Source organism: Schistocerca gregaria, chromosome 1, assembly GCF_023897955.1.
Source record: "Schistocerca gregaria isolate iqSchGreg1 chromosome 1, iqSchGreg1.2, whole genome shotgun sequence".
Classification (NCBI taxonomy): Eukaryota; Metazoa; Arthropoda; class Insecta; order Orthoptera; family Acrididae; genus Schistocerca; species Schistocerca gregaria.
The window spans coordinates 337,225,748-337,250,296 of record NC_064920.1 but is presented as its reverse complement, the minus strand read 5'-3'; positions in this window follow the sequence as shown (position 1 = coordinate 337,250,296).

The window sequence follows — 24,549 nt, the reverse complement described above, 5'->3', positions numbered from 1 at the left end:
AAGAGAAAAGGTCTGGTGACAAATTATTAGTACGAAAATTCTTTTCATAAAATAGGATTTCAGCCTGCAACTGAGATTGGGATTGATTCGTTGCTACGTGTTCTCTTGTTTTGTCCCTGGATGCGAAGCTTGGACCCTAGAGAGAACAACAGTTGCTTTTCTAACTATGTGTATGGCTGTCTCTTACGCTTACTTTGGGTACTGAAAATTTCAAACAAAATAGTGCTCCATAGGACGAAAACGGATAAAGAACTATTACTAGCCATAAAACAAAAGAAAATTCTGTCTCTAAGGTACACAATGAGAGGTACAAAACAAGGAAAAAGAAGACGGAGGAACCCGCGGTTGAAGGACGTTCGTAGATTGTACGAGGGTCAGTCAAAAAGTAATGCCTCCTATTTTTTTTCTACGTTTAATTGTCAGGAAATTTAAATGCAATTACATAGGTTGAAAACAACAACATTGAGGATCATTTTGTCATTTTTCAATGTAATCTCCGCCCATCTCTACAGTTTTGGTCCATCTTTGAACAAGGGCATGTATCCCAGCACGGTAAAAATCACAGCTCTGCTTCCTAAGCCATTGACGCACGGATGTTTTGACGGCCTCCTCATCTTCAAAATGAATCCCACGATGAGCTTCTTTTAGTGGCCCGAACAGATGAAAGTCTGATGGTGCCAGGTCAGGGCTGTATGGGTGATGAGGCAAAACTTCCCATCCAATTTTGACAATCTCGTCAGAGGTGTGACGACTGGTGTGTGGTCTTGCATTGTCATGCAAAAGAAGAACATCTGCCATTGATTTTGTTGGGCGAACTCGCTGAAGACGTGCTTTAAGTTTTTTGAGGGTTGTGACGTATTGAACAGAATTTATTGTGCATCCCTGCTCCAAAAAATCAACCAGAATCACACCCTCTGTATCCCAGAAAACTGTTGCCATAACTTTCCCTGCCGATCGCACAGTTTTGAATTTTTTCTTCCTCGGCGAGCTTGTGTGACGCCACTCCATTGACTGCCTCTTTGATTCGGGTTCAAAAAAATGCACCCATGTTTCGTCCCCGGTCACAATTTTTTTCAGAAACTCATCTCTCTCCAAACGGAAGCGCTGCAAGTGTTGGGAGGCTATTGTTTTCCTTGCCTCTTTATTCTGATCGGTTAACATTCTTGGAACCCACCGTGCACAAACTTTTGAGTACCCCAATTGTTTAATAATCGTGATCACACTGCCTTTACTAAGAGAAATAATGCGACACACTTCATCTGCAGTCACCCGACGGTCACCTCGAATGATGTCATCAACTTGCTGAATGTTGTGTGGAGTCACTGCACTCACCGGCCTGCCGCTCCGCTTTTCGTCAGTCAACGGTGTTTGCCCTTCAGCTTCCTTACAACGACGAACCCATCGTCTAACAGTGCTGACATCCACTGTCACAACACCATACACCTTCTTCAGTCTTTCATGAATGCGTATGGGCGTTTCACCTTCTGCATTCAAGAATTCAATCACACAACGCTGTCTCAAACGAACATCGATGTCGGCCATCTTACAAACTTCTGCTGTGCTGCCACCTGTTGACACAGAAAGTTACTACTGCAGTGGATTGCAGAAGAAGGTTTGAGGAATGGCGCCAAATTCAAATTTTTCACTTAACTTAATTTTTTTAAGTAGAAAAAAAATGGGAGGCATTACTTTTTGACCGACCCTCGTACAACTGACGTCAGAAGACGTCTTCCGTGTATCCACGTTTCGTCCAGAGTTGGCTAGATGGACCGCCAACTCCGTTAGGAGAAAGCACAGCAAGAGGAAGAAGAAGAATAAGATCTGCTACCAGTCACTTACTGAAGGTTGTTTAAGAAGCTACCGGTTTCGGTCTCGTGTTAATCCTCAGGTGATTATACATTCACTTCGCGTTCCCCCTGTCTCCACGTTCAGTGTTTAAATATAAGGTAAAATACATGATCCTGATTAACTCGAAAGAAGTGAAACAAGTGTAAGTGTAGTTACAGACAGAGGAAGACACATCAGTACCGAGTGCACCAGAGTGAAATTCACTTTCTTTTTCAAAATACTCGCCTAAACTGAAATAATTATCCCATCATTCGACAAGGTGTTAAACGCCTGTACTATAGAAGTCTTGTGGCAGCGTTCGCATCTGACTCGTGACCTCCGCGATATTAAAAGTTAAACGGTTCCTTAAGTTGCTGCAACTCACAAAACCGATGTGTCACGGGATTAACAAAATATCCCCACATGGGCAAGCAATGTTCAATCAAAGGACAACCAGCACCGCAAAGATGCTCATTGTTTCTTACTTTTTCTTGTGTTCCTATAGCCAGTTGAACACAAATGTCCATGAAACGCAGTTCTAACTAAATACGAGCCGAGCTCTGTGGACAGTGCCTCGATTCACAAAACTTGCATTTTTCTAGTCTGGTACCCATTCACAGCACACCTGCCATCCTGGTCTGCAATCATTAACCATAGGCCGTCGGAAATTCTGTATCAGCTTTCTTCCAAATGACATGTGCTGAAACCTTCTAGATACGTATCAGGGCGTAATTTAAACGACATGCGGAATTATGCCATTTTTTATTGACTCACCCTCCTACATTATAAAGTGGTTATGTATGAGAGCAATACCTTACGAAGTTACGTCTAGTGTTCGAGAAACTACAACAAAATTTACTGAAGTGTTACCTATAAAAGTGGCCGTGCGGGTCTAGGCGCTTCATTCTGGAACCGCGCTTTCCGCTACATTTGCAGGTTCGAATCCTGCCTCGAGCATGGATGTGAGTGATGTCAATGGTTCAAATGGTTCAAATGGCTCCGTGCACTATGGGACTCAACTGCTGTGGTCTTCAGTCCCCTAGAACTTAGAACTACTTAAACCTAACTAACCTAAGGACATCACACACTTCCATGCCCGAGGCAGGATTCGAACCTGCGACCGTAGCAGTCGCACGACTCTGGACTGCGCACCTAGAACCGCTAGACCACCGCGGCCGGCCGTGTGATGTCCTTAGGTTAGTTAAGTTTAAGTAGTTCTAAGTTCTAGGGGACTGATGACCTCAGATGCTAAGTCCCATAGTGCTCAGAGCCATTTGAACTATTTTTTTGCGAATTCCTTCAAGCGCAAATGGGTACTTAGGCCACCTATTGAATTCTAAAGAACTTCAACAAACTCAGGAAAATGTGGAAGTCATAAAATATATCGAACCGCCTGTGAATTTAAGTGAACTCAAGTTATTTATAGGAAAAATATGTTATTATGCGAAAACTGCACCAATCGCTGCTCAGATCGCCAGACCTAACAAAGGCCTGCGCAAATAATATACAAAATATGAGTGGTCTAAGCAGCTTCCCAGAACTATGCACCTTGTTTGGTGAAGCACGAGCCGTCAAAACGCTTTATCCTAACCACCGACGAGTCTAAATACGGCATCATGACCGCTCTTTGTCACGCATTTGAACAAACCCTTTGAAAACACGTATAGACCTCTCACTTCAGCGAAAATCAATTACTTAAGTATTGAGTGAGAATCACTGGCTACTATATTTACTTTTAAAAATTCCGCGGTGCTCTGTATGGCACATAATTCCCTCTCCCCAAACAATAAATTTCCTTGTTCAGCCCCATAAATCAGCTTCCAGAAGAAAACCGCGCAACGCCTACCAAACTGAGCATTCTGCCTTAGTAATTACAATTACAAGATGCTAAGACCGAGTCCCTATGCAAACATCCTATTGGACAAGAGCCAACGTCTGCCTCTTGCCATACATTTTGCTACCAAAAAGACGACGCCTTACAAAATCGCCTATAGAATTTTCCTGTCGCTGCATCAGTAACTACAACAGATTATGAAATATGTTCCCCAAGGTTGCCTGGAACCTCCCACACCACTTTCTTAAAACCTTCTGTACGTATATTTCCCTAAGAAGCAGGACCTAGACGGTACAAGGAGTACTGATGCCTACCTCAGACAATGACTAATGCGCTGCGGTCTTGTGATTATTCCAACGCCACTACGTCGGAGTGTCATAAACATGCTTTACGCTGATCACACAGATGTAACGCACTTGAAGGCACTGTAAGGTGGCATACCTACTCCTCGGCATCAGGCAGACCATTGGGAAAACAGCCGGATCCTGCGATAATTTCGCATTCAGTCAGCAATGCCACAATAGTTCCACACGTGGCCTGGGCTGTACTGCCTGTGGGAATGCGTCTATGTGGACTTAGCCAGGCCCATCCTCGGAGAGATATTCCTCATCTTCATAGACTTATTTTCCAAGTTTTCTAATTCAGTTCTAATGTGAGATACCGAAGCAAAAGGGACATTCAACGCCTTACAGAAAATATTTTCCACTGAAGTGGACCTAGAAATATTTGGGACAGTAACTCTCAATTCTCACACAGTATATTTCAGGATTTCTGTTCTCGGGGAGGCATTAAGTGCCTGACAAAGTCGCCATTCCGCCCAGCCTCCAACGATGTAGCCTGCTGTAGACGGGGGAATATTCAAAGCGGACGCCGATGGCACCATTTTGCTATGACTTAGATGTGCCGGTTCTTGGCTGCTTCCGCCTCAAAACCATACGTATTTCTCAGGTGTCAAGTATGAAAGGCATGCCGTCGCCTCGTTCTCGCGGGACTCCAACTGACACCTGCACGTGGATTGGCAGCTGATGGCCACATGCTCAATTCGAAGGTGCCACCGGTGCATCCCGACACCTGGCAGCGTGTGCAGTGGCGTTCCTTGCGGTCTAGTGTACAGGGGACGCTACTAGCCTAGCAAGACTTTCAGTGAAGTTTGAGAAGACTATCTGTGTGAATCAGGAGCAGTCCGGATAGCTCACCCAGTAAGACAGGTAAGGTTCCACGGATAGACCCCGGCCTAGCTCATCGTTCCAATCAACCGAGGAGTTAAGTAGCTCTTGCACACTGTCACACACTTCCAAGCATTTCAGTTTGTGGCGTTCCATTACATTCGTGATAGACCAACAAGTTCGTGATGGTTGGGTTTGTAATTAAAATACGCTCGACATGTCCCGATACTCCATCTCTCACATAAAGACATATGACTGAGCAATAGTTCCGTCACTTTGTATACCATAAATTATTTTCGTCAGTAATATTACGTAGTTAATAGTACCTCCAGGATAAAAATATTCTAGAAGGGCTCTGTCCGTCGCAGCGCATGTGACGATTGTAGAAGCGAGGCACTGTTCACATGGACAGTAAAATAAATGCAACACAAGCCGGAGGAAAGTATTTTACGGTGTCCTCTACCGGCATCGGAGACTGTAGAGGGGAATTTCAGCGACATTGGCCGCCGTGCAGTTACAGGTAAGTGGGAATTGTACGCGTGGCTGGTTTTGCTGCGCGTCGGAAGCCGAGCGGAAGAGTACGGCGGAGAGCGAACGTCAGAGAGCCGCCCGCGCTCGTGATTGCCTTTCCAGGGCCATCGCGTCGCGCTGCCGCACTGTACGCCGACACACGGAAAGGGAAGGAAAAAGTTGCAAAGGGACGGTCGTGGCGCGCTGCTCGTAACAGGGTGGGATTTCGACGGCGCTGTCTCTCCCCCGGCTGTAAGCTTTGATCGGTAACCGCTCGCACGGCCGCTTTGCCGTTTCTGCGGAGTGTCCCCAATCGCAGCAGCGGTGGCGGCGCCTGCAATGACACTGGGGGTGCTAGTGGGGCGGTCTCATTCCCACAGCGATGAGTGAGAGAGAGAGAATGACAGGCTCCACACGAGGCAGACGATGTCGAAGAAGGTAAAACATAAGAAAGGCCTGAACTATTCATTTAATAAACCAAAATGCAACGCAGCGTATTTATTACGCGTTAGCAAAATTTACGTTATTTTTAGACTTCTTTTGAAAGATTTATATGCATTGATCATTTGTTGTTTCTCAGTGTATTCACTACTAAAAGCTGTCTCTCTGGTAATTCAAAAGCAAAGTCTGAGAGGATCGAACTAATTCTTTAGGTAATGAAAATCACAATTCTTGAACATTTTATTCGACATGAAGAAGTAAAAGGAAGCTGTTATGCGACATATGAGGCGTGTTTTTAAGTAAGTACTGTTGTGAAATTAAAAAAAAGACTTCCTAACATATCTCAACAATTTTATGTTTACATGGAAACCTGTACCTTAATCTACTTTTCGACATAATTTCCGTCAATATTGAGGCACTTGTCATAACGTTGTACCAGTTTTTGAATACCCTCCTCATAGAAGTCCGCCGCCTTACTTGTTAACCACTGCATCACCACTGTTTTGACTTCGTCATCGTCTTGAAGACGCTGACCGTCCAGGTATTTATTCAAGTGCAGGAACAGATGGTAGTCAGTGGGCGCAAGGTAGGGGCTGTACGGAGGATGATCTAGAATTTCTCATCGAAAAGATGTGATTAGATCTTTGGTCTGATTCGCCACATGCGGACGGGCATTGTCTTGCAGCAAAACAATGCCCTTGCTCAACTTCCATGGACTGTTGCTTTGATTCTGGTGTGACGTAAGCCACCCATGTTTCATCGCCCGTAATTCTTCATCGTCGTTGTGGTACCGCTCAAGGAAAGTCAGTGCACTCTCAAAACGTTTGGCTTTGTGCACATCCGTCAACATTTTCGGTAGCCAACGTGCGCACAATTTTTGGTAATTCAAGTGCTCCGTCACAATGCCATGTAAAACACTACGAGAAACATTAGGCAAGTCATCCCGCAAGGAGGAAATCGTAAAGCGTCTGCTTTCTCTCACCTTATTGTCCACTTCCTGCACCAAACTTTCATTAACGACTAAAGGACGCCCACTCCGTTGTTCATCATGCACATTTGTCCGACCATCTATAAATTCTCTCACCCATTTTCTTACCATTCCATCACTCACAACGTTTTCTCCGTAAACTGCACAGATTTCACGATGAATATCGATCGCTTTTAGGCCTTTAGCACTAAGAAATCTTATAGCATCCCGTACTTCACAGTCGGCGGGACTCATGATTATCGGTGGCATCCTAAACACACAGTACACAACGTACAGAAGGAAGAATCAGACTGCAATGACGTCAGTACGTAGATTAAGGTACAGACTAGCCTGTAAAAATAAAATTATTAGTATATCTTAGCATGTCATTCCTTTTAAATTTCAAAACGGTACTTATTAAAAAAAAAACACACCTCGTAATGGGGGAATACAGACACCGAACTATAAATTCTCAGTCAAACGATGAATATGTGCTGTGTAAGAGTCGCCAATGCCGTGAGAAAGAGTGATGCGATATTTTCGATTGTTTTTAATAATTAAGCTTTCTATGTTCTACGATTCTTTAAGGTGGCGCTCTTAAAATGGCCAATAATACCAAACAAACGTGCAGTCACTGAAACTTCCTGGCAAATGAAATCTGTGTCCCGGACCTGTCATCAAAATTTTACTTTCGCCAAGAGCTCATCTCCGGCCTTCAACACTTCACAGAAGTTCCTCTGCGACACTTGTAGGACCTGTCTTCTTGGAAGAAAGGATACTGCGGGGGCATGGCTCAGCTACAGCCTAGAGGCTGCTCCCGGAATGGTCTTTCCACTCTGCAGCAGCCGAGTGTGCCCTGATGTGAAGGACAAAGATGACCAGTTCGAGTCTGGGTCCAACATACAGTTTTAATCTGCCAGTAAGTTTCATATCAGCCCACCCAGCACTGCAAACTGAAAATTTCGTTCTGAAAATATTCCCCAGGCACTAGGTAAGTGCCCTTTCAGATAGAAGTTCTAGTGCTGTAAGTTTAGCAGGAGAACTTCTGTGAAGTTAGGAAGGTTCGAGATAGGTACTGACGGAAATAAAGCTATGAGGACGCATCACGAGTCGTTGTTAGTTAACTCAGTCGTAGAGCCATTTCCCGCGAAATGCAAGTTTGAATTTGGCTCTGTCACACCGTTTTAATCTACTACGAAATTTCATGTAACTGTTCACTCTGCTGCAGAGCTAAAAAATTTATTTAAGTGTCTTGCATGCGAATTGGGATACACAAGCTGTTGATGTCTGCATACGTTACGACTCACACGAATATATCGAAGTTTGGTCTACTATTATGATGCTGTACGTGGATTGTACTCTATCTCATTCGCATATTTTTTTGTATTTCCTTACAGTAGCTGACAACCTACTTTTAGCTGCGGTCAAAGTGTGCATCTGGAAAATATATTTTTCATAGCTACTTGTTCATGCAAAATGGAATGTGTGATTACTGCAGTCTCACATATGCAGAAGAATCCTTATACCTCATGGTAAGGCATGCATTCCTGTTCAACGCTTATTTGGAGAACAGTATAGTTTCGTCGTCCTTCACGAAACACGACGCTGACAACAGCAAAATGTAAACTAATTGCAAACAGCGTTTCTGAAGATTTTTATTAATTAATTCGAGTCATAAGTATAAAACTTTACTGTACGACATACATACATACATACGGATACATAAAAGCACTTATAAGGTAATTGTTAATTAATAATTTCAAGGCAATGTTACACAGTGCAGGTATCAGTCTACATCTGTATAAAAGCTACATAGTTCGGTGAAATCAAAAGTTACAAAAGGCTAATGAATTTGAATAATATCACTACTGTAACCTATCCTTTGACTCTGCAATTCCTGTCTGCGTTTCTTCAGAGTTTTACACTAACGCCATTGTTCAGTGGAACAGCACCTGGATATTCTGATGGTGTCATCCAGTAACGTTCAAACCTCATCTCCTACAATCGGGAAATGTCTGTTGGCCCACGTTATCTGCTGCCCTAGATAGAATTTCATGGACGTTAGTTTTGGAGGTGGAAGATGATGGCCATGTAATTGGCAATCATAGGAGGTGGATGCATTATACGTTTCTCTACATGCAGCTTCTTTACGTACGATATCTGGAGGTAACTAAAAGTTGGAGTTTATGCTCCGGTGTAGATTTCACAAATCCAGTAATGGGCGTATGAGACTTATAAAGAGCGATACACACTTCTTTAGAATGGGGAGAATGATATGAAACACTGCTATCTCATTCAGTTGCAGCGTAACATAAATATAAAGTTGTAGTTTTGAAATAAAGAAGCTACGCGAGACGTTTCTATTTAATACTGTCCGGAAATATAATATACGGAAAAGTTCACTTGACATATCTTTTTCTTTTTTCACTGTACTGGATGAGGATAAAATCAGATAGATTAGAGCCCACACAGAATCCTTCTTTCCACGTACAATACGAGACCGGAATAGAAGGGAGAACCGATAGAGGTACTCAGGGTACCCTCCGCCACACACCGTCAGGTGGCTTGCGGAGTATGGATGTAGATGTAGATGTAGTGTGGCCTTAAAAATATCAGCGTCAACAAGGTACCTGGCCAGTTTCTAAACTAACATAGTATAGACAATAACAAATTTTAAAACAATGATAATATCACCTTCAGTAACAAAATCCTACTGTCGTTTGAAAAAACTTAAGAGGTGGCCCTGTCAAACCGCTTTTTCTTTCAGCGATTGCCTTCAATTCCTGTACGATCTCAATAATCTAGTAATCCCACGAAATATGTATTCCATATCCATCACCTCATAAGCATTAATGAGCAAGCGATTAAAAGCTAGATGCCATGTTGGAGAGAGCGGTCCCGTCGCAGTAACGTATGGGTGAGTGGGTTACGTGACTAGTATGTCTTCAGCCCTTGAACCTGCCGTCGGTAAGTCAGTTGTGCACATCATGAGAAACATACACTGTCTAACGCAATCTATGGGGCTCCCATCGTCGGTGTCCGACGCACGGGAAACTCCGAGGTTCTCTGACGTGCCACATGCTACGTGTCGCGAACTTAATGTGAGTACGCCGACGACAGGAGTGACAGTGTGGATAGACCCAATTCTATGCAGCAGATCTCTTCTTTAGAATGGCTCTCAATGTCTTTGTAGTTTCATGGAATGTTTGGAACGTAGCTTCGCCCTCGCCAATAGAGATACAGACGTGAAGGCAAAGTGTCTTACAGCCAACAAGTAGCCATACATAGAAAAGGAAAAAACTGTGAAATTGTGACTAAATGTCAATTTACGAGTAACTTCGCACTCGTACGCGCCGTCGGTGGCTATGTAAAGGATTGGAGCTGCTATTCTCTATGATGGGTAGAAATGCCACCAGAGCTCATTAGTGCTGTTCGTGGTTAGTTCTGTAATCACGCTTGGTTGCAAGAGGCGTGATCAGCGAAAGATGTTGAGTCATCTCTGTGAAGGTCGCAGAGATTCTGCGTATCACCTCTTGATTGAGTTCGAAAGAAGCCTTATTGTGGTTCTCCATTTGGCCGGCAATCGTGCAGTATCTAAATTTGCGACCCAGATGTTGGACTCCATGGGAACGTGAGGGCAAGCATACTCGTCGTCAACGCTCCAGTCCACTTCGTCTCATCACTGCAGGGGAAGATAGCCGCATTGTTCACAAAGCACACGATAAGGCTTCCAATCTGCACCTGTAATCCAACAACAAGGAATGGACTCTCTGCAGCGTCCTGCGTCATGCCCCACCAGTGGTCAGTGAGTAGCGGCAACCGGATTAGGCGTTATCATCCCGTACGTAGGCTGCTGTCGACACCACAACACAAATGTCTGCTCTTGAATGCGTTACGGCTGGGAACAATGACACACTGATGAATGGTATCGCACTGCGTTCGGCGATGCATGCCATTCTGCACTACCCCACAGCATCATTGTCGGCGATATGGGGAGAGGGCCCATACTTAGTCTGTTTTGGAGAGACACGAAATATTGAAATGTTCAAATGTGTGTGAAATCGTATGGGACTTAACTGCTAAGGTCATCAGTTCCTAAGCTTACACACTACTCAACCTAAATTATCCTAAGGACAAACACACACACCCACGCCCAAGGGAGGGCAGCACCCTAGACCGCTCGGCTAATCCCGTGCGGCGTTGGAGACACACAGCTCTGTTACTTCTGGCGTCAACGTAATAGGAGCCATCGGATACCACCCCATGTCACAGCTAGTAGTGATTAAAGGTACTGTGGCATCATAGTGGTGCATCACGCACATTATGTTTCCTCGTGTATTACCTTCAATGCAACAGTACCGCATTGCCGTTTTTGAACAGGCTTTAGAACACCGTTACTTACTGAATCAGTGCGTGCATTCTGGCAAAAGAGAGCTGATATTCCCAAATTAACTGTGAAATTTGTGCGTTTTTCTAATCACGTACACATGACTTACCCTCTCTTCCTGTGAAGTTTCAATACGTGTACTTCACCCTTTCTTGTTTGTTCATTTATTTACTCAGAAAGTGTAATTTAAAATGTATTACTGACTGGACTTGGCAAGCAGGCAAATCACGTCTGCACCAGTTTTATGGAATCATTGTGTCAATCGAGCTTGACAGCGGAGTACGGTATATGAGACAGCCAGAGAACCGTATTTAAAAAAAAAGATTGAATTCTGTCTACCACAAGGAATTAGGCTGGCACTGAAGTATTTAGGGCCAATTCCACTCTCAAAATCTTCGGCGTTGCTGCCGAGCCGCAACTTCATATCAGGCATGAACTTCTCTTGTTGAGTATTCAACGCATTCCTCCCCTCCCCTAACCTGCATAGCATTCAGTTGCTCTGCCGTATTTGAACGACTCTTTAACTTCTGACGGTGAACAGCGAGACCTTTTGGGAAACGTTCTCCCAGAAATTAGTGTAGCGGGTGTTGTAGTGTACAACCCATCAACTCATTCGCTGCCCTCCTTTTTTATAAGGGGGCCCAGAATTATTTCAGAACTGACCATGTTCAAGAAAGAATCCACTCCAAATATAATCTTCATGTGCATTTATTATAGCATTCCACATAAGCACCACGATTTTACTAAATTATCGAGGACATGAAGGGAAGAGATACCGTTGCCTGCTCAGTAGTCTTTATTGCCATTCTTTCAGGTTTCGTCTACGCAGCCAATTTATATATTTTAGTGCTGAACTGTGTGCGGTACTGAAGGCACTGCAGCAGCTGAGGCTTCAGCGGAACAAGAAGCTTCTCATACGTTCCGATTACCTTCGTGCCCAGGAAAAGCTCTGTGCAAAAAATGTTTCAGTTAACACTCCTGCTCATTTTCCAACAGCAGGGGAAGCTGTGTAGCAGGGCCTGTAGGAATCCAGTTAAATAAGCAAGAAAATTTAATAGCCAACGAGGCCGTCTGGAAACTCAGTGTGACACTATGTATCTACACCGATATTCATTATTCGCTAGCCATCTTACTGTGCGTAGCAGAGCATTCTTTTTATCACTACTAGTCGTTTCCTTTCATGTTACACTCGTGGACAGAGAGAGGGAAAAATGACATTCTATATGCCCCCATATCAGCCTTAAATTCTGTGCAGTTCTTACGCGAAATGTATGTTGGTGTAAGCAGAATCGTTCTGCAGTCATATTCAAAAACCAGTTCTCTAAATTCTCTCAATAGTGTTATTCGAAAATAACGTCGCCTTGTCCTGAAGCATCTCCATACCACCTGCATGTTGTTCGAACCTTTCGGTGACAAATCTAATAGCCTGCTCTGAATTGCTTCGATACCTTCCTTTAATCCGACCTAGTACGGGTCGGAAACACTCAAGCTGTACTCATGAACGGGTTGTATTAGAGTCCTATATGCAGTCTCCTTTACAGATGAACAACATTTTCCTAAGATTATCTTTATAAACCGAAGTCGACCATTCGCCTTCTCTATCACTGCTTCTTACATGCTCATTCCAGTTTATTTCACTTTGCACCATTACGGCTGGATATTTGGGAGACGTCACTGCGTCAAGCAGAATCCTACTAATTCTGTAACCGAACATTACCGGTAAGTTATACCTACTCATCCGAGTTAACTTTCATTTATGTATTTGTAGAGCCCAATTCCAATCTTCACACCAACTAGAAATGTTGTCGAAATTGTATTCTCCTATAGTCGCTCGTCTTCAGCACCTTCCTGTAACCACAGTATTATCAGCAAACAACTGTAGATTGGTGCCCACCCTTCCCGCTAGGTCATTTATGTACACAGGAAATAATAGTGGTCCTATCACAATTCCCTGGGGGACACCTGACTATAACCGTGTTTCTGATGAACAACATTATAGGTTAAATTACTTAGGGAGTCTTAGAGCCACTATCCGCGTTGACCATCGTCTCACTGTTGAATCAAAAAGCCATGCAACTGAGGTGGGAGTGGCACGGCGTGAGGGACAACAAACTGCGGTCAGTGAAGCCAAATATATGGCAGTGACATACCTTATATAATTTACTCCAACTTAGTGACGTCACGCCCCCTCATAAGACACTGTCCATTAACGCAGAGCTTCCTATCCTAAAGAGAAGGTCCACCAATGGGCCGTGTGTCTTATTAGCAGATTTTACATAAGTGTTATTAGTGGGTTTTATGTTCGGACAATAGAACAGTGGCCGATGTAAATGGGGACAACTCCCGGCAAGACGAGTATTCCTAAACTTTTAAAACTTCGTGCTGTCTGGACTGCATCCGGTGCTCTTAGTTTGAAATTTTTAGTGTGGCACATAGCTGTTGGTGATCATATTTTCCACAATATTTCAGAATTTTTGTTGTTGTATCTGTCTTCATTTTCACATAATGGTCGAGACACTTGCTTTTGTAGTATTTTGTTATTCTACCGTCTGGCTCACGCCTAATGAGCTACACTTGATTTCCTTGGAAAAGTGTGCCAACAGTTAACTGGTATCTGCAATGAATGGTTGTTACTGCATTAGTAGCCTGTGGCACGGCAACCTTCTTCAGAGTAACTCAAACCACATTACCAATTTTTATAGAGAGGAGATGAGTATACAGTAAGAGCAAGTCTAAACTGATATGTTACCACTACCAACAGTTCCTTTAATGAACGTCTGCTCCGGTGTTGGTACCAAAAACTTAGTTTCGAATTTCGCGTCATTATCTATCTGACATCTTGTCTACATTTTAGAGCATACATTCACGGTTTTTTGCAGTTCGCTGCAGAATAAGATTAAAATAGATACCAGTTTCGTCGCAAAATCGTATGATGTTTCTCAGTCCGAAGAAGTGCACAAGTTCGTGTATTCTTGCACATCTTCCTTCATTAATGCGCTGTAAGTTGCATGTTAACTTTTTAGGCCAGGATTAGGAAAGCTGTGCGCATCGACGCACACATTTTTAGGAATGGCGTATGAGCTGAGGTATTTTTAGGAATGGCTTATGAGCTGAGGTCTGTAAGCTTCTTAGCCCTTCAAACTATTTCGGTCGGGAAAGAATAACTACCTCATTGAGCACTGCTTATAAAGTTCGAATTTCCTCTGGTGGACGGTGTGAAGGTAAGAAGAAAATAATTTGTTTCATTATTCCGCCTTGCAAGATTCAGAAGGACTGCAGTAGCCAATAAGCAACGCCTGCAAATTATTAATTCGTTCTACATATGATAGCGTGAAGATAAATTGTCCTTTTAGAACGATTTGTTTACCATTGTACTAAAATTGATCTTTTAACGCTAGAAAATTATTTTCCTTTTTTATTTTTAATGTTTAAGGAACATACGAACGTTCATATAACAGCGTAAGACTCCGCGGCCAGCGTCAGTTAACATAAAATTTATCTCGGTATAGTACCACATCTTAGTACTTACAAAAATAGTTACTGATGTGGCCTACATTGCAGCTACGGTTACAGTTGCCGACTTCTCGATTTACTAGTATTTCATCTACACGTTCCTTGACATATCTTTAATAAAATGCTTACGTGATGTAATTCAGGAGGAGATGAATGAACAATGAAAAATGAATGGATAATTCAGTGATATACTTGATGTTCGAATTTTTATTACAACTCCATCTCCTTTGCTACACACGAAGTAGCGCAATCTACGTCTACTTCCATGCGAGGATGATCCTTTTTCCATCAGTTTTAGGACTCGTTTCACGTGACCCGTCACGGCTTCCTCTACTGCTTTAATATCTTTATCTCAAAGCAGCAATTGCTACCATACAACTATTAACCTCTAAATCTCTTCATGGTACCACGACAATTGTTTCGTGATATCTTCGAATATACCACCAAACTGAACGTTCTTCTTGTCAGTTTTATCCATATCTTGGTATCTTCACAGATTCTGTGGAGAACGTCCTCTTTCCATACATTTACAGGACACATAGTTTTCAGAAACCTTCTATAACACCCCAATATCAAAAGCTTCGATTCTCTTCTTTTCCGATATTCACTCAGTGCCTGATTCACTTCGATACACTGCTGTGTTCTAAAGGCACATTCTAAGAATTTTCTTTTCCAATGATAACTGATGTTTGATACTGATAGGCTACGTTTGGCCTGTAATGCTGTCTTCTCGTGTACGATTTTACATTTTATGGTCTCATTGCTTCATCCGCAAACGTTTATTTTGCTTCCAAGGTAGAGGAATTCTTTTACTTCAGCTATTTCATCATCACCATATCTGATTTTAAGGTTCTGCTAATATCGTTTCCACTACTACTCTTACTCTCGTCTTTCCTTGGTTTATTCTCAATTTGTGTTTTGCATTTATTGACTGTTCATTCTGTTCGGCAGTCTTGTAATTCTTCCTCAGTTTTACTGACGATATGCTTCAGCTGTTCTCTTATTTCTATCATTGCATCCTCGATCTATAGATTGATAGTCTGACAGCATTATTAATGCTTGGACTTCGATTCTTATTTTTCCCGCGTGGATTTTAGATACTGTATTTTACCCATCTTACCTTGTAGCTTACAGCCTATTATTTGTAGAATTTAGAACATTTTGCACCATTTTACACTGCTTATCACTTCCTCCAGAATGACAAGTCCTACGAACATACCCTAATTTTTCTTAGAGTTTGCTTCCACACTCAAATCAGTGACAACGTTAAAATCGCTCCTCTCGAGTTTTTAAGTTTCCAAAAGCGAAACTGGCCGTCATCTAAGAGATTCTTAATTTTATTTTCCATTCTTCTGCATATTTTACCTGCTTTCATACATTAACTGTGAAGTTGACTGAAAGCTAATTTTTTGCAGTTTTCAGGTATTGCTACCTTCAGGATTGCGCGGACATTTTTCAGGAAGTCTAGTCGCTTACAGTGAGTGACAGAAAACACGAGATACCTCCTAATACGGTGTCGAATCTTCTTTTACCCGGCGTAGTACATCAACTCGACGTAGCATGGACCCTGCGAGTCGTCGGATGTTCCCTACAGAAATACTGAGCCATGCTTCCACCATCTCAGCCCATAACTGCCAAAGTGTTGCCGGTGCAGGATTTTGTGAACGAACTGATCTCTCAATTATGTCAATTGGATGTTCCTGGGATTCTCGCCGAGCTATGTAGGTGGCCAAATCTTTTACTTGAACCGTCCCGAATGTTCTTCAAACCAGGCGTGACAGTTGTGCGCCAGTGACAGTGCTTATCGTCATCCACAAAAATTTCACCTTTGTTTTGGTACGTCAAGTTCATGAATGGCTGGCAATGTTCTCCAGGTAGCCGAACATAACCATTTCCCGACAGCAATGTGTTAATTGGGACCAGAGGACCTAGTCCATTACATGTGAACACAGAGGACACCATTACAGGGCTTGCCCCACGGTAGCTTGTTGACTACTTGGTACTTTTTCTGTCTTGTAGAGTGCAACTGAAATGGTCACGAGTCCAGGACAGGCGCTGTAGGCGATGTTGCGCGATTACCAAAGGCACTTGCTTCGGTCGTTTTCGGCCATAGCCCACTATCGGAAAATTTGGCTCCAGTGTCCTAACGGATGCGTTCACCGTACGTCCGACATTGACTTCCTTGGTTATTTGACACAATGTTGCTTGCCTGTTAGCACAGACAACTCTACGCAAACACCGGTGCACTTGGTCGTTAACTGAGGGCTGTCGGCCACAGCTTTGTCCGTCGTAAGAGATAATGCCTGAAATTTGGCATTCTCGGCACGCTCTTTACGCTGTGGACCTCAGAATATTGAATTCCTTATCTATTTCCATAATGGAATGTGCGATACGTCTAGCCCCAACTAGCACTCCGCGTTCATTTCCGTTTCACTTACCCAACATCCTCAATTCAGTATTTGCAATACTACGTATTTAGATACCAAGATACAAAAAGAATAACTCTAATCATTAGGAGGTACAAAAGAGTGGACGAGAGTATGTACAACAGAAAACTTCTGCATGATCGATATAAGATTTCTAGGGAAAAAAACGCTGAAAGTATACTAATAATTACACTCCTGGAAACTGAAATAAGAACACCGTGAATTCATTGTCCCAGGAAGGGGAAACTTTATTGACCCATTCCTGGGGTCAGATACATCACATGATCACACTGACAGAACCACAGGCACATAGACACAGGCAACAGAGCATGCACAATGTCGGCACTAGTACAGTGTATATCCACCTTTCGCAGCAATGCAGGCTGCTATTCTCCCATGGAGACGATCGTAGAGATGCTGGATGTAGTCCTGTGGAACGGCTTGCCATGCCATTTCCACCTGGCGCCTCAGTTGGACCAGCGTTCGTGCTGGACGTGCAGACCGCGTGAGACGACGCTTCATCCAGTCCCAAACATGCTCAATGGGGGACAGATCCGGAGATCTTGCTGGCCAGGGTAGTTGACTTACACCTTCTAGAGCACGTTGGGTGGCACGGAATACATGCGGACGTGCATTGTCCTGTTGGAACAGCAAGTTCCCTTGCCGGTCTAGGAATGGTAGAACGATGGGTTCGATGACGGTTTGGATGTACCGTGCACTATTCAGTGTCCCCTCGAAGATCACCAGAGGTGTACGGCCAGTGTAGGAGATCGCTCCCCACACCATGAGGCTGGGTGTTGGCCCTGTGTGCCTCGGTCGTATGCAGTCCTGATTGTGGCGCTCACCTGAACGGCGCCAAACACGCATACGACCTTCATTGGCACCAAGGCAGAAGCGACTCTCATCGCTGAAGACGACACGTCTCCATTCGCCCCTCCATTCACGCCTGTCGCGACACCACTGGAGGCGGGCTGCACGATGTTGGGGCGTGAGCGGAAGACGGCCTAACGGTGTGCGGGACCGTAGCCCAGCTTCATGGAGACGGTTGCGAATGGTCCTCGCCGATACCCCAGGAGAAACAGTGTCCCTAATTTGCTGGGAAGTGGCGGTGCGGTTCCCTACGGCACTGCGTAGGATCCTACGGTCTTGGCGTGCAACCGAGCGTCGCTGCGGTCCGGTCCCAGGTCGACGGGCACGTGCACCTTCCGCCGACCACTGGCGACCACATCGATGTACTGTGGAGACCTCACGCCCCACGTGTTAAGCAATTCGGCGGTACGTCCACCCGGCCTCCCGCATTCCCACTATACGCCCTCGCTCAAAGTCCGTCAACTGCACATACGGTTCACGTCCACGCTGTCGCGGCATGCTACCAGTGTTAAAGACTGCGATGGAGCTCCGTATGCCACGGCAAACTGGCTGACACTGACGGCGGCGGTGCACAAATGCTGCGCAGCTAGCGCCATTCGACGGCCACCACCGCGGTTCCTGGTGTGTCCGCTGTGCCGTGCGTGTGATCATTGCTTGTACAGCCCTCTCGCAGTGTCAGGAGCAAGTATGGTGGGTCTGACACACCGGTGTCAATGTGTTTTTTTTTCCATATCCAGGAGTGTATATTCACAACTATAAACTTGTGCTTGATCGATTTAAGGTTTTTTCATCATCATCAGCCTCATCATTTAAGACTGATTATGCCTTCCAGCGTTCAGTCTGGAGCATAGTCCCCATTATAAAATTCCACCATGATCCCCTATTCAGTGCTAACAATGGTGCCTCTTCTGATGTTAAGCCTATTGCTTCAAAATCATTCTTAACCGAATCCAGGTACCTTCTCCTTGGTCTACCCCGACTCCTCCTACGCTCAACTGCTAAACCCATGAGTCCCTTGGGTAGCCTTGCTTCTCTCATGCGTGTAACGTGACCCCACCATCTAAGCCTATTCACCCTGAGTGTTACATCTATAGAGTTCATTCCAAGTTTTTCTTTGATTTCCTCATTGTGGACACCCTCTTGCCACTGTTCCCATCTACTAGTGCCTGCATTCATCCTAGCTACTTTCATATCCGTAACCTCAACCTTATTTATAAGCTAACCTGAATGCGTTGTGTACGTGGAAGAACCCTGGAGATACTAAAAGGTATCAGATAGATTATATAATGGTAAGACAGAGATTTAGGAACCAGGTTTAAAGTTGTAAGACATTTCCAGGGGCAGATGTGGACTCTGACCACAATGTATTAGTTATGCCCTGTAGATTAAAACTGAAGAAATTGCAAAAATGTGGGAAATTAATGAGATGGGACCTGGATAAACTGAAAGAACCAGAGGTTGTACAGAGTTTCGGAGAGAGCATAAGGGAACAATTGACAGGAATGGGGGAAAGAAATACAGTAGAAGAAGAATGGGTAGCTCTGAGGGATGTAGTAGTGAAGGCAGCAGAGGATAAAGTAGGTACAAAGACGAGGGTTGCTAGAAATCCTTGGGTAACAGAAGAAATATTGAATTTAATTGATGAAAGGAGAAAATATAAAAATGCAGTAAATGAAGCAGGCAAAAAGGAATACAAACGTCTCAAAAATGAGATCGACAGGAAGTGCAAAATGGCTAAACAGGGATGGCTAGAGGACAAATGTAAGGATGTAGAAGCTTATCTCACTAGGGGTAAGATAGATACTGCCTACAGGAAAATTAAAGAGACCTTTGGAGAGAAGAGAACCACGTGTATGAATATCAAGAGCTCAGATGGCAGCCCAGTTCTAAGCAAAGAAGGGAAGGCAGAAAGGTGGAAGGAGTATATAGAAGGTTTATACAAGGGCGATGTACTTGAGGACAATATTATGGAAATGGAAGAGGATGTAGATAAAGACGAAATGGGAGATACGATACTGCGTGAAGAGTTTGACAGAGCACTGAAAGACCTGAGTCGAAACAAGGCCCCCGGAGTCGACAACATTCCATTAGAACTACTGACGGCCTTGGGAGAGCCAGTCATGACAAAACTCTACCAGCTGGTGAGCAAGATGTATGAGACAGGCGAAATAACCTCAGACTTCAAGAAGAATATAATAATTCCAATCCCAAAGAAAGCAGGTGCTGACAGATGTGAAAATTACCGAACTATCAGTTTAATAAGTCACAGCTGCAAAATACTAACGCGAATTCTTTACAGACGAATGGAAAAACTGATAGATGCGGACCTCGGGGAGGATCAGTTTGGATTCCGTCGAAATGTTGGAACACGTGAGGCAATACTGACCTTACGACTTATCTTAGAAGAAAGATTAAGAAAAGGCAAACCTACGTTTCTAGCATTTGTAGACTTAGAGAAAGCTTTTCACAATGTTGACTGGAATACTCTTTTTCAAATTCTAAAGGTGGCAGGGGTAAAATACAGGGAGCGAAAGGCTATTTACAATTTGTACAGAAACCAGATGGCAGTCATAAGAGTCGAGGGGCATGAAAGGGAAGCAGTGGTTGGGAAAGGAGTGAGACAGGGTTGTAGCCTCTCCCCGATGTTATTCAATCTGTATATTGAGCAAGCAGTAAAGGAAACAAAAGAAAAATTTGGAGTAGGTATTAAAATTCATGGAGACGAAGTAAAAACTTTGAGGTTCGCCGATGACATTGTAATTCTGTCAGAGACGGCAAAGGACTTGGAAGAGCAGTTGAACGGAATGGACAGTGTCTTGAAAGGAGGATATAAGACGAACATTAACAAAAGCAAAACGAGGATAATGGAATGTAGTCAAATTAAATCGGGTGATGCTGAGGGAATTAGATTAGGAAATGAGACACTTAAAGTAGTAAAGGAGTTTTGCTATTTAGGAAGTAAAATAACTGATGATGGTCGAAGTAGAGAGGATATAAAATGTAGACTGGCAATGGCAAGGAAAGCGTTTCTGAAGAAGAGAAATTTGTTAACATCGAATATAGATTTATGTATCAGGAAGTCGTTTCTGAAAGTATTTGTTTGGAGTGTAGCCATGTATGGAAGTGAAACATGGACGATAACTAGTTTGGACAAGAAGAGAATAGAAGCTTTTGAAATGTGGTGCTACAGAAGAATCCTGAAGATAAGGTGGATAGATCACGTAACTAATGAGGAGGTATTGAATAGGATTGGGGAGAAGAGAAGTTTGTGGCACAACTTGACTAGAAGAAGGGATCGGTTGGTAGGACATGTTTTGAGGCATCGAGGGATCACAAATTTAGCATTGGAGGGCAGCGTGGAGGGTAAAAATCGTAGAGGGAGACCGAGAGATGAGTACACTAAGCAGATTCAGAAGGATGTAGGTTGCAGTAGGTACTGGGAGATGAAGCAGCTTGCACAGGATAGAGTAGCATGGAGAGCTGCATCAAACCAGTCTCAGGACTGAAGACAACAACAACAACAACCTGAATGCACCCAGATTTCGCTCCCATACAACAAGGTTGGTCGAAAGATTTAACGGTGCACAGATAACTTAGTCTTGGTACTCCTTCTTTCTTTCAGAAGAGAGTAGATCGTAACTGAGCGCTTTTTCTTAAATAGAAAAGTTTGTGATATTCGTTTATGAATAGGTTTCCTAGTTCTGATTTATCGATGTGCCAGCTGCCTATCCTTACTGTGAAACTCTTCCTTAGGGCATCTCTCTCTCCGTATTAAGTTCGCGACAAGCCCATAAGAGGCTATCTACTGTTTGATCAGCACATACAAATAACACTTGGGGCTAGCCTGAACCGATGGTAGAAAGACATTAATTTTCCATGCCCGGTTAACGTAGCTGAAAGACTAGGTGACTGCGGTAAATTTATGGTAAGACGATGTTGAACACTTGGAAAAAAATTTTTTTTGATCACTCTTTTGTTCTTTCAGCCCAATTTCTTTCCATTTTTCTTTCACAGTGTACCTTAACTTTCTTCTGATCTCAGACGAAGGGATTCTGTTGCAGCTTTCTGCTCCGTTTCTTCGAGCTGCTTGTTTGACAAACTTGTCTACCAGTTCATTCCTATGTGCTTCCGTTCACTCGAAGTTAATATGACATTTCCTCTACCGTAGTTCCCTAATTTTGTTTCTGATCTCTTCTATTAAATATTGAAGATTCCTGGAATTTTTTTAGTGAATTCTACTTATTAAAGTTGCTATTATAAGATTTTTTCGCCATACGTTCTCTAGTTTCTCTAAGTGTCACAAGAATGCTAAATCTTCTGCTTGGTTAATGGCACACCTGTTTCTTAGTGTATAGGTGACAGCCAGGTATCCCATTAATCATTATTATAACTTCTGAAACAGTTCTATTCTCTGATTAACTCCCATCAGTATAAATCTCTATAGGACACTCACTGAGTTTTTAATTTTCTTCTAAAAGTATTTTACTTGCTGAATGGGTCCAATGATTGTAATCTAAAGGTGTGTCTATAGAATAGGACTCGTTCAATTTTTGTAATTTTATATTCTTAGTAATTATTGGTGTGAGGCCTATTACAATGTACAACACTTCAATTGACGTTGTTCGGTAAGTCTTAGAAATCTTTATTTTGTTCAAACCCTGAACTCTACGAATCTTCATGGCTACACTCCATACAAATACTTTCAGCAATGACTTCCTGACACTTAAATCTATACCCGATGTTAATAAATTTCTCTTCTTCAGAAACGGTTTCCTTGCCATTGCCAGTCTACATTTGATATCCGCTCTACTTCGACCACCATCAGTTAATTTGCTCCCCAAATAGCAAAAGTCCTTTACTACTTTAAGTGTCTCATTTCCTAATCTAATTCCCTCAGTATCACCCGACTTAATTCGACTACATTCCATTACTCTCGTTTTGCATTTGTTGATGTTCATCTTATATCCTCCTTTCAAGACACTATCCATTCCATTCAACTGCTCGTCCAAGTCCTTTGTTGTCTCTGACAGAATTACGATGTCATCGGCGAACCTCAACATTTTTATTTCTTCTCCATGGATTTTAATACCTACTCCGGTTTTTCTTTTGTTTCCTTCACTGCTTGCTCCATATACAGATTAAATAACATCGGGGAGAGACTACAAACCTGTCTCACTCCCTTCCCAACCACTGATTCCCTTTCATGTCCCCCGACTCTTATAACTACCACCTGGTTTCTGTACAAATTGTAAATAGCCTTTCGCTCCCTGTATTTTACCCCTGCTACCTTCAGAATTTGAAAGAGAGTATTCCAATAAACATTGTCAAAAGCTTTCTGTAAGTCTACAAATGCTAGAAACGTAGGTTTGCCCTTCCTTAATCTAGCTTCTAAGCTCTAAGTCGTAGGGTCAGTATTGCCTCACATGTTTCAACATTTCTACGGAATCCAAACTGATCTTCCCCGAGGTTGGCTTCTACTAGTTTTTCCATTCGTCTGTAAAGAATTCGCGTTAGTATTTTGCAGCTGTGACTTATTAAACTGATAGTTCGGTAATTTTCACATCTGTCAGCACCTGCTTTCTTTGGGATTGGAATTATTATATTCTTCTTGAAGTCTGAGGTTATTTCGCCTGTCTCATACATCTTGCTCACCAGCTGGTAGAGTTTTGTCAGTACTGGCTCTCCCAAGGCCGTCAGTAGTTCCAATGGAATGTTGTCTACTCCAGGGGCCTTGTTTGGACCCAGGTCTTTCAGTGCTCTGTCAAACTCTTCACGCAGTATCGTATCTCCCATTTCATCTTCATCTACATCCTCTTCCATTTCCATAATATTCTATTTAAGTACATCGCCCTTTTATAGATCCTCTATATACTCCTTCCACCTTTCTGCTTTCCCTTCTTTGCTTAGAACTGGGTTTCCATCTGAGCTCTTGATGTTCATACAAGTTGTTCTATTATCTCCAAAGGTCTCTTTAATTTTCCTGTAGGCAGTATTGAAACGTCCCCTTAGAAAAATTGTACAAGACTGTGCTTAAACTAACACACAATATTTTTTTAGCAGAACGCAATCTGACTTTCAGTAATCCCTACAAAAGAATGGCCCTCACTAACATTAACCTATATGTTTCACAAATCACTTACCTCACAAAAATCTTCGTTACTCGAACTACTGCAATACAGCGAGCGCCGCTACTGCCAGCTAAATAAAAGATTCAAACTACTGAAGTCACTAACTACTGATAGGCACGGTTAGCAAATGAAAGATTTTAATAGAGAACAAACAATGTATTTACCTTAATAGTCATAATATAATTATCAGTTCATGACACCAATTCTTACAAATTTCAAAACTCCGCCATCTCTCTCCCCACGTCCACCACTGCTGGCGGCTCACCTCCAACTGCGCAACGCTACGGGCTGTTAACAGCCAGTTGCCGCTGCCCAGCACTACAATGGCAGACAACAATGCCAACCAGCCACAGTATCTATCTTACCCCTAGTGAGATAAGCCTCTACATCCTTAAATTTGTCCTCTAGCCATCACTGCTTAGCCATTTTGCACTTCCTGTCGATCTCATTTTTGAGACGTCTGTATTCCTTTTTGCCTGC